General features: G+C 33.9%; 1 protein-coding gene across 3 annotated transcripts in view; it reads left to right on the top strand.

Moving 5' to 3' along the window:
* The window catches only part of LOC111036152, a 71,860-nt gene that overhangs the window by 41,290 nt on the left and 13,900 nt on the right, over nucleotides 1-16,670 (top strand). The gene's annotated exons all lie outside the window — the stretch shown is intronic.

Below are 16,670 nucleotides of genomic sequence, written 5' to 3'. Positions count from 1 at the left end.
GATCTGGTTTTGTGATACGGCGAATGGAATTGGGTATCCGCTCGCTTCTCCGTGACCTTTTTTCCCCCCTAACTGTTGAACTCACCAAGTTCATTTTTTTCTGCACCGGGAATTATATGTACCTACGCGTTATCGCCTCACTCAAGCTTTCGAAACTCAGACCTGTTATTAAGTTATTTACGTGTATACGTTTAATTTTCTGTGTATTTTTCAAGTAGGTATTCAATTGTTTATAGTTTATCTCATTACATTTCTTAAATTCTATACATACATCATGTAGATATCTGGTATATAAATGCATAATATTTGTCTCACCCCCACTAGAACACGATAAACAGATTCAACTTCAACGTAACATATTTTATTAACTGTATATTTCCGTGTCAAAATAATATCCCAAGTTACAAAATATGAAACTCATTTAATAAATATTATCTCGATGATGGAGATAAACTGGCCATACTTCAGACCATTATTTAAATAACGGCCACTTTAAATATCAGCGTCGGATCGACTGAGTAGTAATATACTTATCGTGTATAAAAAATAATAATATGTGCAGGTACCTATATAATATTATATATTCTACGTCATCGTTGGTTTTGCTAATGGAAATATTTTTAAAAACTATTAAGGCATACACTATAATTATGATGGGTATTTTTTGGGGGTATAGACGATAAACAAATATTATATTTTATGGTTAAAACTGATTTTGAGTGATAAGTTCTTCCATTTGGGGATAATTTGCAAAAGCATTCCTCGTAAAATATTTTCTTACTACAATATTATTATGTTATAAAGAAAAAATCAATTTCATTAAAATACACGTCACACACACACACACACACACACACGCGCGCACAATTTATTACCAACCATCTGGTAAAACAACGTGAAAAAATATTATGATGTGCACTTTAAATCCATTTTCGTTTTAACAGAACCCGTCAAAATGATCACACCTACACGCACTATAATAGTGTAATCGAATTAACATTACGTACGGCAAAAAGGTAAACACACACACTAATACCTACACAGGTATACATACACACACTACGCCTAATCTAATTTACGATATGTTTCGCTGTGTCACCGTCGTCGAAACGTTTAGAACACGAATATAATACTGCCGTGAACTTTCTAATGATATTAAATTCTCTTGCAGCTCCCGTAAATCTCCTAGACTGATAAATCAGGCCACAGACTTACTTTTTTTCCTCTATATGTACACAGCCCTATCCGTAGGGAAAATCCTCGTTCAAATTCGATGTTCTCAAACAGTCAAACCGATTTGTTTACAAGTCGTTGATTATTAAATACCCAAGTCGTCTGCTTACCAATAATGATTCAATAACTCTTTACATTGCTTTTATTGAACGTAGGTACATTGCACATATTATATTATATCATCCATCGTCGCCGGACGTTTAAAACTTCATTCAGACAGTATAATAATATAACAGTAAGACGTGTTCGTGTAAAAATTATGTACATATGGTACCAAAACTGAATAATTATACGCGTATATGTCATACAGATCTTATGAGACCAGCATCAAATGAATACTTTCTAGTTCACAGTAATGGATCGACGTCCAATTACAAATAAAACTTTATGTTCATTCGTAATGTTGGAAAAATTAATTATTACTTCGATAATTTCACCACTTTTTATATTTTAATCATATACCATGTTGATATTGATTTTAATGTCATCGAGTTTTGACATGACGTTTAAAATACAAATCTTCTACAATAATGAAATATCATACCGTAAGAGTATTAGTATTTACTGTGCAATAATAATATGGACTTCAATGAATTATATATTTAAGTATTTTAGGATCTAATACGATCACGGTACACAATTACAATTATTATAACTAGTTCAGTGCAATAATATTAAATGACAATTTTGCTTAGTGTATTTAATTAAATGATTTAATAATCAACATTTCTATCACAGAATTTTGGAGGATCATTATTTTTTAAGTTACGAAACCATAGAATCTTAATAATATACTACATAGTTCACATTGCACGTTTACAACACACCGGACGAATGATACCTTTAAAGATAATATACCAAATTAATTATATTATTACTCAACAATAATATGTTACTTACCGTGAAAGTTTTTTAATTATGGTTATCTATGCGGTAACTCCAAATCTAGTGTTATAACTATACGGTTAACTCATCAGACCGTACTACACAATACTTCATATTATGTTTATACATATAATATAGTTATTTAAAAAAATTTAATTATATCTGTAACGCTGAGTATAAGCAATTTATCACAACTCGGCGACGGAGCACGCTGTTCTGAATACTGTTTATAATTAAACGAAACTGAATGACACGTGCATTATGGAAACTAATTATTTATGAATCGATAACTTTCGCGTGATCAAAAATATAGTAACTATTGCACTTCCTATGCGATTGTCATACGATAATACAGGTACAACAAGATAATATTATTTTACGAGTATTATATACTATATTGACTTTGACAATATTATTCATATATATAATATTCAAAACATGTTATTTGTCGCTTTAGGTTGTATAATAACCAACAACTGTTGTGAGGAAGTCGTACTAGCATATTATGTTGAAACCGTCTTACTAAAACATAATATACCAAAATGTACGTCCAGCAGTTTAAATTTTGTATTATTAGCTTCAAATACATCAAAGCGAACTCATCTATTATGAAGCTTAAATTTAAGAACATTATCTTGGTTCTCTCGTCGGTTTTTCACGATCTTTTAATTTTTTAGTAAGTTATGAGTAGCAGATTTGTAAAATATTAATATTAGAAAATTCTTATAATTCACTTAAAAATTAAAGTATCGTAAAAAACGGACAATAAAACACAAATAATTTTCTTACATTTCAGTTTGAACATTGGTCAATTCACTCTAATATTTAAGCTAATAATACAAAATTGAAACTCCTGGTCGTGCATTGTAGTATATTATGCTTTAGTAAGATACAGACAACATATTTTGCGAGTGCGACGTCTTCTTATGGTTGCGTCACTATATAGATCAAATTATCTCCTAAATTTTACTAAATTTGGTGATTCTATGATATTTCACTAGGTATCTATATGTCGTTATGTATCGATTAGTGCACTGATTTTCGGGAACAATTATTCAACAATCTATGATTTATAATGCTAGAGTACAGAACTGCTAGCAAAAGCGACATAGTAATATATTATGATCATTATTATATCAATACTATCACAAAATGACTGAGCCGACCCCGATCGTCCACGCGCGAGTCTTCGTCCGATTTTTGCAGCAGGTAGGTAGGTTTAGTATATTATATATTATTATTATTATTATTATTATTGTCTCGCCCGTTGAAAACTCGAAGACAAATGAACAACAACAGCGTGCAGATAATAATAATAATAATAATAATAATAACACGAATACCTACAATACTCGTGTAAACCGTCCTGCAGGATGACCGCGAGGACGAGAAGAAAAAACCCGGAGTAAAAGAAGAACGAACAGAAAAAAAAACAAACACACCGACAAGGTACAACAGCAGAGTCCGGTAATGACCGGCTTCGTCTTATACCAAATACGGAAACTAGTATTTTCTCGTGTACGCGTTTCCAACCGATATTTATCATAATCTCGTGTACGCGCATGTACACGACGACTCTCCGGGTCGGCCGTTTACATACACAAGAATTATATTATTATTATTATTATTATTCGTATTGAATTTATGAAAAAAAAAAAAAGCGATAATAGTCATCACGGTAGCCGAGTATACACTATAATATAGTGACTAGTGAGTGGTGCCAATAATGTGCTCTGTGGAAAATAACGTGTCGTCTACTCGAATTGCAAAGCAGACGACGACGACGCTTTGCTGAGTCTTATATATTTTTATAATAACAATACAATAACGACGCTTTCGATGAGTTTTGAAAATATTCGTGTGCGGTGCTGCAGGGGAGTTCACCACAGCGGAGTATGATATTTCGATTATCGTCATAAATACCGAATCCTAATGTCCCTACTTCATGTGCCTATGAATTTGCTATGCAAGACGACCAATATACCGTCAATAATCGTCCTTCACACTTTTGAATTTTCATCATACATAGTCCGTGTAATGATAAAGATGTTTGTCTCCCACCACATATGTTTTCATTATTCCTGTCGCGTGGCCTGATAAATCTCGACATTTACGCGATAATATAATACCTTCCCGCTGCCGAATACCTATCTAATATTTTATATGTAGGTACGTAACGGTAAGCCTTAAACTCTAATACTGGAAATTTAAAAACAAAAATACCGTTTCTTTATCGTCTTAACGAGTACGCCCGTCGTCTATCAAAACGATCGTTTAAAGACCTTATCACTCTAGCGTTTTTTTTCTCTCAACACAACACGCTAATATCGTTTGATCGCTGAAGATGAAAATTTTTTTTCAGAACTGTTCTATCATCGCCTCTATAACATATTTTATACACTCACTCCTAATTTGAATATTTCTCGATAGGTGTTCATACTTGGTACAATTTTAGTGTTTCATCGTCCAAATGAAATATGCGTTAGATGCGTACCTACAGATATACCGTGCACAACACCGACCGTTATGATATAATATTAGGTATTATCGTGACGATCGTCAAACAGCACTCAAAGTGTCTATTCTATACTGTAATATATTATATTTTACACACTTGTACAGACTCGCTATCCGTTTCCTTGTTATACAGCCGCCGCATATCGTGTCGTTTAATTACTCGTATATTGCATTTCAAACGCCAAGGCTTCAAAGATTACACACATTTATTCAAATTTATTTTTTTACCTAAGATTAAAAAACTCATAGATTAAGTTTAACGGCCGCAATCAGTTTGAGTACACAAAACGTATGCAAAATAGAATATTATATGCTATACTTATAAATATATATTATATTAAAATAATATGTGTATTATACCTATGTACCTATAATATTTTGCGTATGCACAACAATAAACTGTACAGCGTGGTATGAACGGCCCTGGATAATGTACAGATATAGGTTTTGTAAACGCGTTTATGATCATGGTAGATTTATATACATGTATTATGGACGGTGAACAGTTTTATCGATAAAAATTTAATATATTTATATTATTATCATTGCCGATGATGCGTTTCAATCGTCGTACACGTATATAAACATATTATAATGATTTTCTGTAATAGTATGTAAGATTGAGGTTTATTTTCCGTCTGCTGCGATCGTGTTGGAGACTTCCTAGCCGAGCGTTCGCCAACCACTATAGTTGAATAGTGCAACTCGCACTGCATATGCAACATACCTACACATTATTACACGGGTACTCTGATATATAACCATACAATAATTACCTATAGTAAAATGGTAAAGTAGCAATTGAAATTTAACGTCAACATCATGGTTACAATTTTTATTACAAATAAAATTCGCAATACTTTCGAAAACTTTGACGACTCGCCTCACCTCGCGCATATTATAATATTCAAGTAACTCCTCGGTTACGCGAATAGTCGCGGGCCAAACTCGTTTTCGCGTGCACACCGAGACGGTACAATACAAATATGTTTACCTATATAAACTACTGCCCTCAGGGCTATTTTATTGTTTTTTTTTTTTTTTTATTCCGATCTTTCCCACCAAACCACACATACAACGATAATAATAATATCGATCTCGTGCGATCTCGATCGAAAAAGCTGTATTTATCGGGGGCGTATATAAACCATGAACATACATAATATGACGTATATAGGTTATTATATACCTAACGCATTACAACCACGCGTGGCCCCATTCTATATCGCTGTCCCGAATACGGCAACGATTAAATAATCTAGGAACGTGTTTATGGAAGGGTAAAGGACTTATAAAGGTCTCCCTTTCAAACATTGGGGAAAACTTTTCTTTTTTTTAAGTAGCTTTACATTATGCATATATCATATAATACTGGGTATGATTATTTAAACATTAAAAAAAAAACTTAACGGTTATATTATAATATAGTATAATTCATTATACCTACTTTAAAAGTATTGAATACATTCAATAATGCAAATACATTATACTCTTAGACATTAAAATATCTATTATTTACCAAACACAACGAGCTAAAATGTTCTATTGTTGTAACGATTATATTTTAACGTGTTTTTAATGTCATCACATTAACAGGCTAAAAAATAAACTAGTCAATAAATATAGATTAAGTAACCAAGTAGGTACTTGTACATTTGTTGATTGCTGGCTAAGGGGCGCCCGCAGAGAGGGGCCAGTGGGTGCAATTGCACCCACTGGGATTTTTAATGAACCAAAAAATCAGTGTGTAGTAATGCAAATATGTGACTATACCTATATATGTATCACATAAATTTAATTTTGCACCCACTGAGCTGATTTTCTGCGGGCGCCCCTGATATACCTAACCTATTATAGTTGTGTTCGGCCAATAATACTAAATATAGTAACACAATAAACGTAACGTGATTGACAAACGATTTAAAAATCTAGCTGATACCACTCGACCAACTCTTTTACTCAATAGCCCTCCAACAACGAAAAAAATTTCTATTCGTATACCTCCGGGTCGTATTATTATTGTGCGACGAAAGGAGCTTTTCATTTGTTTTGGCCGAATCATTGATCGGGTCCCGGGAGGCGGGAATGCAAAATAATATATTTTAATATTGTGGATATGTGAACCATTTTTCGACGCTGCATCGTCTCCGGCACGACCCGGATATACGAAAACGAAATATTAATATTTAATAATCGTTTCCTGCATGCACGCGAAATCCCATTTGTATATAATCACGTTGTGTACACGGTGTTTTCGGTCGGTACGGATGTATAATAATATTATTTAGGTAGGAGAAATACGTCTACCAAATTAGGATTTTACGACGGTTGTTGGAATAATAGTACTTATAGCACGCGCCGTATACGGAATAAAGTTCTCGAACGAGTATTCAAATTCCGGAAGCGCGTTCACCTATCACGATATAGCTATAATATAATATTTATATTATTTTCCAAACCACTACCGAGGTGATTTACAGTGCGTCCGCGGAATCGTGTCAAAGGGGTCGGACCAGGTCCAAGGCCTTCGCGCCCAACTGCTGCATTCATATACCTACATAGATATTAGATAATAATAATAATAATATATTATATTCTATGACTACCGAATGACACGACACGTCGCACAATAATATTGTAATATCGCAACGCCACGACGCAAGCTTATGGGGCGATTTAAATTTTTCCACCACAAATAACCAACTGAAATAATCATGACCTAGCCATGTAGGTATAGGTAAGTTATTTATTCAGGAATTCGATGTTTGTGATTGTATTATTATTGTATAGGATCATTTAAGCTTTTAATTTTTCAATGATTAATTTATGCTACAACAATGCTACTACAAAAATGATTTTTATGCTCCCTGCTCTATTCAAATTACATTTTACATTAAATATGTAGGCCTCTGTATAATCCCTAGAATATATCTTAGGATTTACTATGAAAGAAAATAGTGAACCATTCGGAGTATTATAAATTCTATTAAACTGTAGAAAATATTATTATTTTTTTTTTTTACTCACAACAATTGAATTGGAAAATTAGTGTGCATTGATCATCCTGTATATTGTAGGTATATACACATATACATGTAATAAATATCCGTGGTCAGCATAGCATATGGGCTGGACATGAACGTACATTTTTCGACATGGATCGAGAAGCAATAATAATAATGTATTATATTATACTACGTTATGTATTATTATAATCGTGTACCTATGTAGAGATTTATCGAGAATGTTTTCGCGGTACACATGATATAATCTAAAAGTACCATTATATACAATTATAGCATAATATTATTAAATTATCGACGTGACGTGTTTTTCGAAATTGCCTCTTTAAGTGCATTAATTTGTAGCTGGCCAGCCCCGATATACGCGTGTTCTGATCATTGTCGCCATCCTGCACCACCGAGTGACGTTTAATTAATGACGTTTTCAAACGATTTCGCGTACGTATAAATACGGACTCGGTGGACGTCGTCTCCTCGTCATTTATCAACTGAGCGAACAAACTGATCCTACAACCCTCCCCCTCCCCCAAACTACCTTGCCCTGCGCACCCCCTGCGAACCGCACGCCGGCGGCTACACGGCGAGCGTTTAATTCGAAAACGGACGGACACGGACGTTTGTCATTTTTCATCGTCTCCAGCGACAGGTGTGACGCTCGCTCGAAACGATACTCGTCGCACCGTCAAAATATAGTCCGGGGCCGTTCCGCCGTGTCGCGCGTGCAATCGCCGCTACGATATTATTATAATAATCGATTATAATAACATAATAATATAATAACAATAATATTATTGCACCAAAATAATTCCAAGAACCGTATGGGTAGGCACCGCTCTATACTGAGCACAATCATATTATAATATATAATATATTATTTTCATTAAGCTCATCGTCGACGGACGAGAAAATCTGTACACGGACAAGAGCATAGTTTATGTCATTTACAATCGGACGTCGAGTACCGTCTGTATAGGGTATTGTTATGTCTTTGGTTTTGGGCAAGTAGTGCCGAGCTAATACTTTGATTGGCGGCCCAGGGTCATAATATTTAGCACCCCTATTAAACATACGTCTATATTTGAACATTTTCTGCCCTAGATCATTTGCCCTAGACATTTTTACAAGGCGCTATATTATAGTTCAAATAACACGGAGTTATCTCAAAATTACGGAAAACCAATTCCTTAAGTATTGACTTTTGACACCACAACGAACTCATATTTTATAATAATATGTAATTTTTTGTTATTGATAGTAATTTTCGTCATCGTCATTTACGTCTCGTTTTAGCGACCGGACAGTTATTACTTATTATCGACTCGCCGAGAGCGCGCACACCAACACACATATTGTCTGCCGTTGCACATCCGGCTCGCCCTCCGGATGTTTCGTTTCCTACGAATAATTTTATCACACATAACATTATACACAATACATGATCTGGAAATTAATATCGCACGAAATCCGTTATACAGAAACGTACCCTACCGAATGCGAGTATATTGCAATTAAATAAACACACGAAAAGATTGTCTGTCTTTGAATTTTTTTTCTCAACGTCTCGCTATCGAATTTCAAAATTGTCTTATATTTTTCAAAAATTTATTTTTTGTGAGCGGAAGTAGTATATATTATTTTGTAGGAAGCGCGCAGAGATGTTTTTCGAACGAATTACGTGATTACGTCACATAACACGCAATGCAGTAGCCATACCGAAATGAAATTTTTTAGCGCATCGAATTGTATAGTCAAATATTTCTTTAACTACGTATTGGACGGTTTTCTTTCCAAATTATAGTTTTTCTTCGTGTCACTAATCGCACTTACCGGCTGTTCTTTCATTAATTCCGTTAAAATTACCTAATCTGCCCAAACCACTTGAAAAATCTTCAACTCCCCCACATAAAATATATTCAATTCCTGTATCATCATTATAATAATATATGTATAATGCAAATAATGCAATAATATGGGTACACGGTAATATTGTTAAATAGTGTGACTTTCGGAAATTATGGGTGTTATAAAATATTCGGGTACGTGTGCGGGCGGGTGAATGAAATAAATCTGATTGCGTCACATGACATGATAAATCTGACAAAGACATAGCAATGATGATGATTATGATGATGATAATAATAATAAAAATAGTAATATAAATTACATACACAATTGATTATAATAAATAATAATAATAAAGTGTCACCATAACATATTTTCGGAGCTAGTGTTCACGAGATGCCGAAAGAAGCGAAACGCGTTTATACCACCCAGACCGATGTTAATTTGTCGCATATTATTGTGTCAAAATTTCCAGAAAAACATTATATTGTGCGACGCGTAGGCAGTTCAATTTAATTTCCTCGTTTGAACGAGTAAAAACTAGTATACCACTATATTGTAGATGATGGTCGTGGATACTGCCATGATTGTTTATTTTTTTTTTTCAATTTGGAATAAAGCCTAATTCATCTCGTATACGGCATTTCAGCATTTGCATAAATTATTTATATATATATGATACATATATACAGCTTTAACTTCGACTGACGTCCATTTTTCAGTCATAATAATTCCAAAAATGGATCGAAACGACTACTCGACTTCTGGTCAGATACTCGTGGTTACATTAATATCTATAAATGCATCGTAGTGTCGTGTAATAAATGTCGAAGTTTACATGTCTATGTATTTCCACATTTAAGTTAACATATATATATATATTTGTTTTTTAATTTATGCTAATCCATTAAAATACAATTTCACCTGACATTTTGTTTACGCGTGTTTATTGTAATATGGTTCAAGTTCATTTGAGAACGGTCGAGTGGAATAAAGAAGGCCAGCGATCAAGCCAGAAAGTTACAGGTTTCTACTTTTTTTTCCATAATTTCTAAACGGTCATTATTATTGGCATTGTTTACGTGATGTTGAAACTTGGTGGAAACCACAACTTGGCGAAAACCGGTTCACGGTTAACAATTCAAATCGTTGTTTCAGACCGGTTCAAATCAATTAAATTAATAACATCGCGAAAGCCATCAATGCGAACAAAATAACATAAAAAAAAACTTATAATAACGAACAATACCCAATGGCTAATCATCTGCGAAATGTTATCATCCGGATCTCTGATCAAAATTTAATCTGATTATATTGAAAAATAGCTATTCCCGATGTGGTCATTTGCTACAGAATATTTGATGATTCTATAATTTTAAAAGTGATTTATGGTTAAACTTGTGTTCGGACGTTCTAATACGTTACAATTAAACTATCTGATCCAAATTGGTCGACGTTGAAGTCGGTCCCGCCAATTTTCGCGAATGAAAATCAATATTTTTGTGTTTTAAATAATTTCATATTTTTTTTTTAAGTATGAAAACTGCCTACGCAGATGAAAAACAAATTTTAGAATTGCGAGCGGGCTAAATTCACACAGTCCCGCCAATTAACACCACACAACCCACACAATCCTATGATGACTGACCAAATAAGTAATTAAACTGTTATTATTAACCGAAATAAAATACCTAAGTAAAATATACACTAGAGCTATACATTGAGTTTAAATAGGTCGTAGTGGATCTTGGTGAGGTCACAAATCAGTACGTATAGTACCTTTGTGCATTATTAGTACAACAAGCTGTAAAAAAATATTCTTTTTCGGTAAACCATCACTATTCGATAAACAGGTACTAAACTAACGGATAAACGAAATTTTTATCTCAACGGTTTACAGGCTTCCAAGGAATATTATATTGTTATCATCATCATCGCTGCTTTGACACACACGCGTCGCGTCGTCAAAGGTACACATGCATGGTATTATTTGCATAATTAATAAATACGAATATTTAAATACCGATAGGCAGGTACTTTTATAGGGCCTACGGGCTCGGGTTTGTGCCTTGTGGAGAGACCTACGAGAGCAGCCGGCAGCTGAATCAGTGGTGCACATAATATTATTATATGCCTACACAGTGGGACGATGTGTTGCGCCCACGAGAGCTTTGCCTCTGCGACGATGTAGGACTCGGATAACGCGTGCCAAGACGACGACCACGGTGTGTGGTTTGCGGGTAAAAGCGGTTATTACCAGAGCGGTTGTTATATACCCGCAGAACTCTTGTCGCGATGGTTTCGACCACGCGCACACTCAACTGTATATAATAATATAAAGTAATCGTCGTTTGCCACACGACGAGTTTTTTTTACCGTCATCTGCGGTACCTATAGAATGGTATACCCGAAAGCATTTACTTCGTTATTATTATTATTATTTAAGGGAGTAGGTAAAACTGCAATTTAATATTATATTGTAGGCATGTGGATGTGGTAGGCGTATCTTGTACATGTCATATTAGATATTGTAAGAAAGAAGGTTCTTTTTTGTAAATATTTTTTATTTCAAATTAATTTCATTAATGTCAGTAGTTATAATACGTAGTATTTGTGGTTTACTCAAACTAACAACTTTTTACGTAATTCTTAAGATTCTAAGAAATGTTGCTAACTTATAGAGCATTTTTCAAGTTGTTAATTTTTGTAGTTATAAATAGTAATATTATGTTTGTTTAAAATGTGGAGGCAGGTAGAAAAGTAATAAGTATAATACAATATAACCACTTATATATAGTATTATAGTAGGTATGCTGGTGACCAAACTCGTCAAACGCTCGTTTTTTATTTGTACAATAATATTTTGAAACTATACAAGTCTTGCGTTTAGTCGAAAATATTCTAAATAATTAATATCACTATAATAGTGCACTAATGAAAAATTTACATTTCCGAAAGTAGAATGTGTACGAGGCAGGAGACATCTTGCGCGCGTGAGTTGAATTTCCAAGTTTATTTTTAAGACAAACATTGTTGTCTCTTGTACCTATATATATATAAATATAAACTATGAAAACGGAATAAATACTATAAATAATAATATATAATGTAAATGTAATCTAACATTTGAAAGTGGTGGAAAACGGTATTTCAAAAACAACGAAGAAGATCAAATAAATCAAAATAAACGTATTTCGACGACAACGTCTAAATGCTGCTAATTGGCCACGTACTTGTTTGTATAACATAATATTCTTATGTGTGCATATGCATTAAAGTAGAAGAAATTTAGTCAAATTTTAGAGGGCACGACTTACATATTTAAATAGACAACTGAAATATTACACTCCTTTCTATTAATGTTCTAAATTATTGTATCCCTTATCGTAAATATCGATTAATAAGCAATAATAATTCATAAGACATGATAAATATACATAAACAAAGATAAGATAATACTTCTGTAACAGCAAAAATATTTATTTTTATTGCCAATCATCCAAATTTGGCTTTAAAGCCAAACACAGCACGAATGCACGATACACCAGGCCCATAGAGTATTCGACACAATTTCTTCCACTCTTGAAAAAGAACTTTATTGCACTTGTACTTTTCTAGACATCTCACAAGCTTTTGAAAAAGTTTGGCATGGAGGTCTCCTTTTTAAATTCCGTAAATCTCTTCCCCTTACACTATTTCTGTTAATTGAATCTTACAGACTGACGTTTCCAAATATGTCATGGTTTCCCTTGTTCAAATATAACTGTAATTAACACTAGAGTTCCTCAAGGAGGTATACTCTCGGCAATACTGTTAAATATTTGTATGCTTCCGATCAACCATCTAATCGAAATACTCTTGTTACTGGTTATGCCGATGACTTAATTATAATATAATCATCATCATTAATACACAATAATGCATTAATTGCAACAAGATGTTACAATCTCATTTAAATCTTCTTTATGAATTCTACTCAAAATTGCAAATTTAATTAAACCACAATAAATCCGATTATACTACACTCACCTTAAGGTAAATCCCTTCTTTCGACACTGCTAAATACTTAAGTCTAAACCTCAATAGAATACTAGATAACTTGGCAAAGTCATACTAATAAAAGACTATTAAAGAGCTCATTGTCGATCATTAAAAATAAATTCATTGCGTTAAAAACAAAACTACTAATTGATCAATCGCATCCAAAGCCTGTAGGACGTATATAGAATTGAGTCCATATTTCAGGGATCCTCAAAAAAATTAAATTTTAACAAAATACAAGAGTCCCAAAATATTACACTTCGCAAAATTAAAAATGATCCACCCTTCGTTTCTAACCTGACCATTTATAGAAACCTTGGCATTTAAACTATAGAGGAAGAAACTACAATTTTCTATAAACGTTTCTATACCAGACTGGAAAACCACGGTTGTCCACTGATTAAAAACTTACATATCCCGTCACATCCAGGAAACTTCGTATCATCGCAGGCTTTAAAGAAAATGGTATAGAGATATTCTAACCTAAATCATCTAACTTAAATCCCAAGCTAAATGTCACTAATGGCTAACACTCAACCCCAATAATGTTTCTATCCCCTATGTGGCTAAGCCACATACGCTTATTGAGCTTGATTATACATTTTATACATTAAAAAATTTAATTTGAATTTTCTTGAACTCTTTTAGTAAGATATTAACTATTGACTCCAAAAACAGACCAAAATAGAATCTATTTTCATTGATATCAATGAGTTGAGGTCGACATAAAGCGAGTTATATTTTTGTATACTTAGTGATATTTACGACGACGCACATTCGTTTGACATTATTTTACGTTTCGCATACGTCGCATATTAGCGTTTCAATCCTCTTCCTTTTTATGTTTTTTTCTGTTTAACTATTGTTATTGAACAACTTTTAAGAATTCTGTCCGATAGAATATTATATATTACGCAATGTGCCAATTCAATAATAATGACGTTCGTATTTTGATTCTTGCACTATGTGTGTCATAATTATTATAATACCTACATTATGTTTACCATACGAGCCTTTTGCGCGTGTCCCTTAACGTACGAGCTGTCGAGAGTCAAAGCAGTGGAACGAGCGCGGTCCGAAAACGTACATCACAAAGTGCAATAATTTATATAGTTTATATAATAATGATACGATGGAACCACGTCGGTTCGGTTGTACGTACACACGGTCGCGCGCACACATACGACATTGATGTTAACAAACCGTAAGTCCTGTTTCGCTGAGTATAATATAATATAATATAATATGATAATAATAATAATACGACATATTCGTGTATGTGGTGTATCTATATAGTGATAGTAGTCCGCGCGTGGGCTGCAGCAAGCCTAGGCGGTGCGCATAAACCAGTCGTTATAATAAAAAAAAAAAAAAAACGACGTGGGGCTGTGTAATAACGCGAGATAAAAAGCGAACTCGTTGCGTAATTTGGGAGTCCTTAAAAACCAAATATCACAATAACACGCTCGGGTCCGAGTAATTGGATACGCCCGTGTGCTTCGTCGTCGTTCGAGCCAAATTCGCGATGAAACCCGTCAGGAGAATGAGAAAAACCCTAATAACACATTTTAATGACTTCTTCATCTCCCCCCCCCCTCCCACAGGTTTAACTCTCCGCCCCACCCTCCAGCCGAAAGCACGGTATTGTCGTTTTATATGTGCAACCATGTACATATATAAATGGACGGTAATCGATACGACAACGACTCTTTAAACGACCCGACGGTTTTCATATTATTATAATGTTAAGTTATATTGTCGTGCGAATTTAATATTATTATGTCTGGTAAACTCGACCCTGATACACTTCGACTAATTCGACTTGACTCTAACGATGAAGTATTGTCGACCAAAAAAAAAAAAATACGCTTAATTATTTTTTATTAGTTTTTTTTCACATAATATCATGTTGCATTGTACGATAAACGCCTTTCGGCTCGAGTACTTGCACGCCGACCATAATATAATAATGCAAAAAAAAAATAATAATATCAGTTCTAACAATATAATAAAGATAATAGTAATAATATATTTATTCCACAATATATTAATTAGGTACAGCACAAAATATGCACAATATAGCTGGTTGTAGCTAGTGAGGACAATAAGTAAATAGGTACCTACGTTTATATTGATGTGGATTACTATACACAAAATCGCAATACTGTTACAGCGCAGTGTGTAACAGCTAGACTGTAGAAAGGCGGTTTTTTAAGCATTTATAAAGGAATTTGTAAGACGGAAACGTGTCAGCAGCACGAGTTGGTCACGTCTACATATGCCTACAACTTTTACACCTTTTTCATACTTTTATTTAATTTGTTGCGGTACCGCCTGTACTTGAAATGTCTTGAATTTTCAAACTTCAAAATTCAATTTAGGTGGTTCACCATTACAACTATATAGGTGTTCTGTTCGAAAATAGGAATGTCGCGATCTCGAGTTAACTTCTTGACAAAATCAAATGGGTTTTCAGAATTCATCTTATCATCTAGCAAAGTCACACACACAGCATAAATTGGTTGGAAGTAGGTACCTGTGTTTTGGCCAAAAAACAGTTTGTGGTGCACCTTAATGATGGCGGTAAAAAGATGATTATATGTTTTTTTTATGTACATCTGTCAGCGGCAGAATAACGTCGACGTCGCCGCAAACATAATATTATTGTATACTTTATTATCATTGCGAAAATCCTATGCACATTCATATTATTTTATACCTACGCAAATCGAAATTTATTACGTCGACCGCGTGCGCGCGCAGACAGCTTTTTATTTTTCTTTCTTCAATAACGTTCTTTGGCAATAAATCGTCGTCTGTACATATATAATATAATATACAAATACGAATACAATACATATATATATATATAAGTATGTTATTATTATATTTATATGAATCTACCGCGCGATACAATTCCAGTCACGGACCGGCTTATATAGGTGGGTGACGGCGAGCTTTTGGAATGTTTCTTTTTTTTTTTTACTATCATTTTCGCGGCAGTCGAAACGGTTCACTTCACATTTCGTTTTTGTGCGCACGATCTGCGACAGCTGTATATTATGCTCGACTTCGGCTGTGTACGTATATATGCCGCACATGCACTGCAGACAGATAGGCACGCGTATT

Source organism: Myzus persicae, unplaced genomic scaffold, assembly GCF_001856785.1.
Source record: "Myzus persicae strain clone G006 unplaced genomic scaffold, MPER_G0061.0, whole genome shotgun sequence".
In the NCBI taxonomy this organism is placed as follows: domain Eukaryota; kingdom Metazoa; phylum Arthropoda; class Insecta; order Hemiptera; family Aphididae; genus Myzus; species Myzus persicae.
Note: the sequence above shows the minus strand (reverse complement) of the source record. Positions and strands in the feature narration are given on the sequence as shown.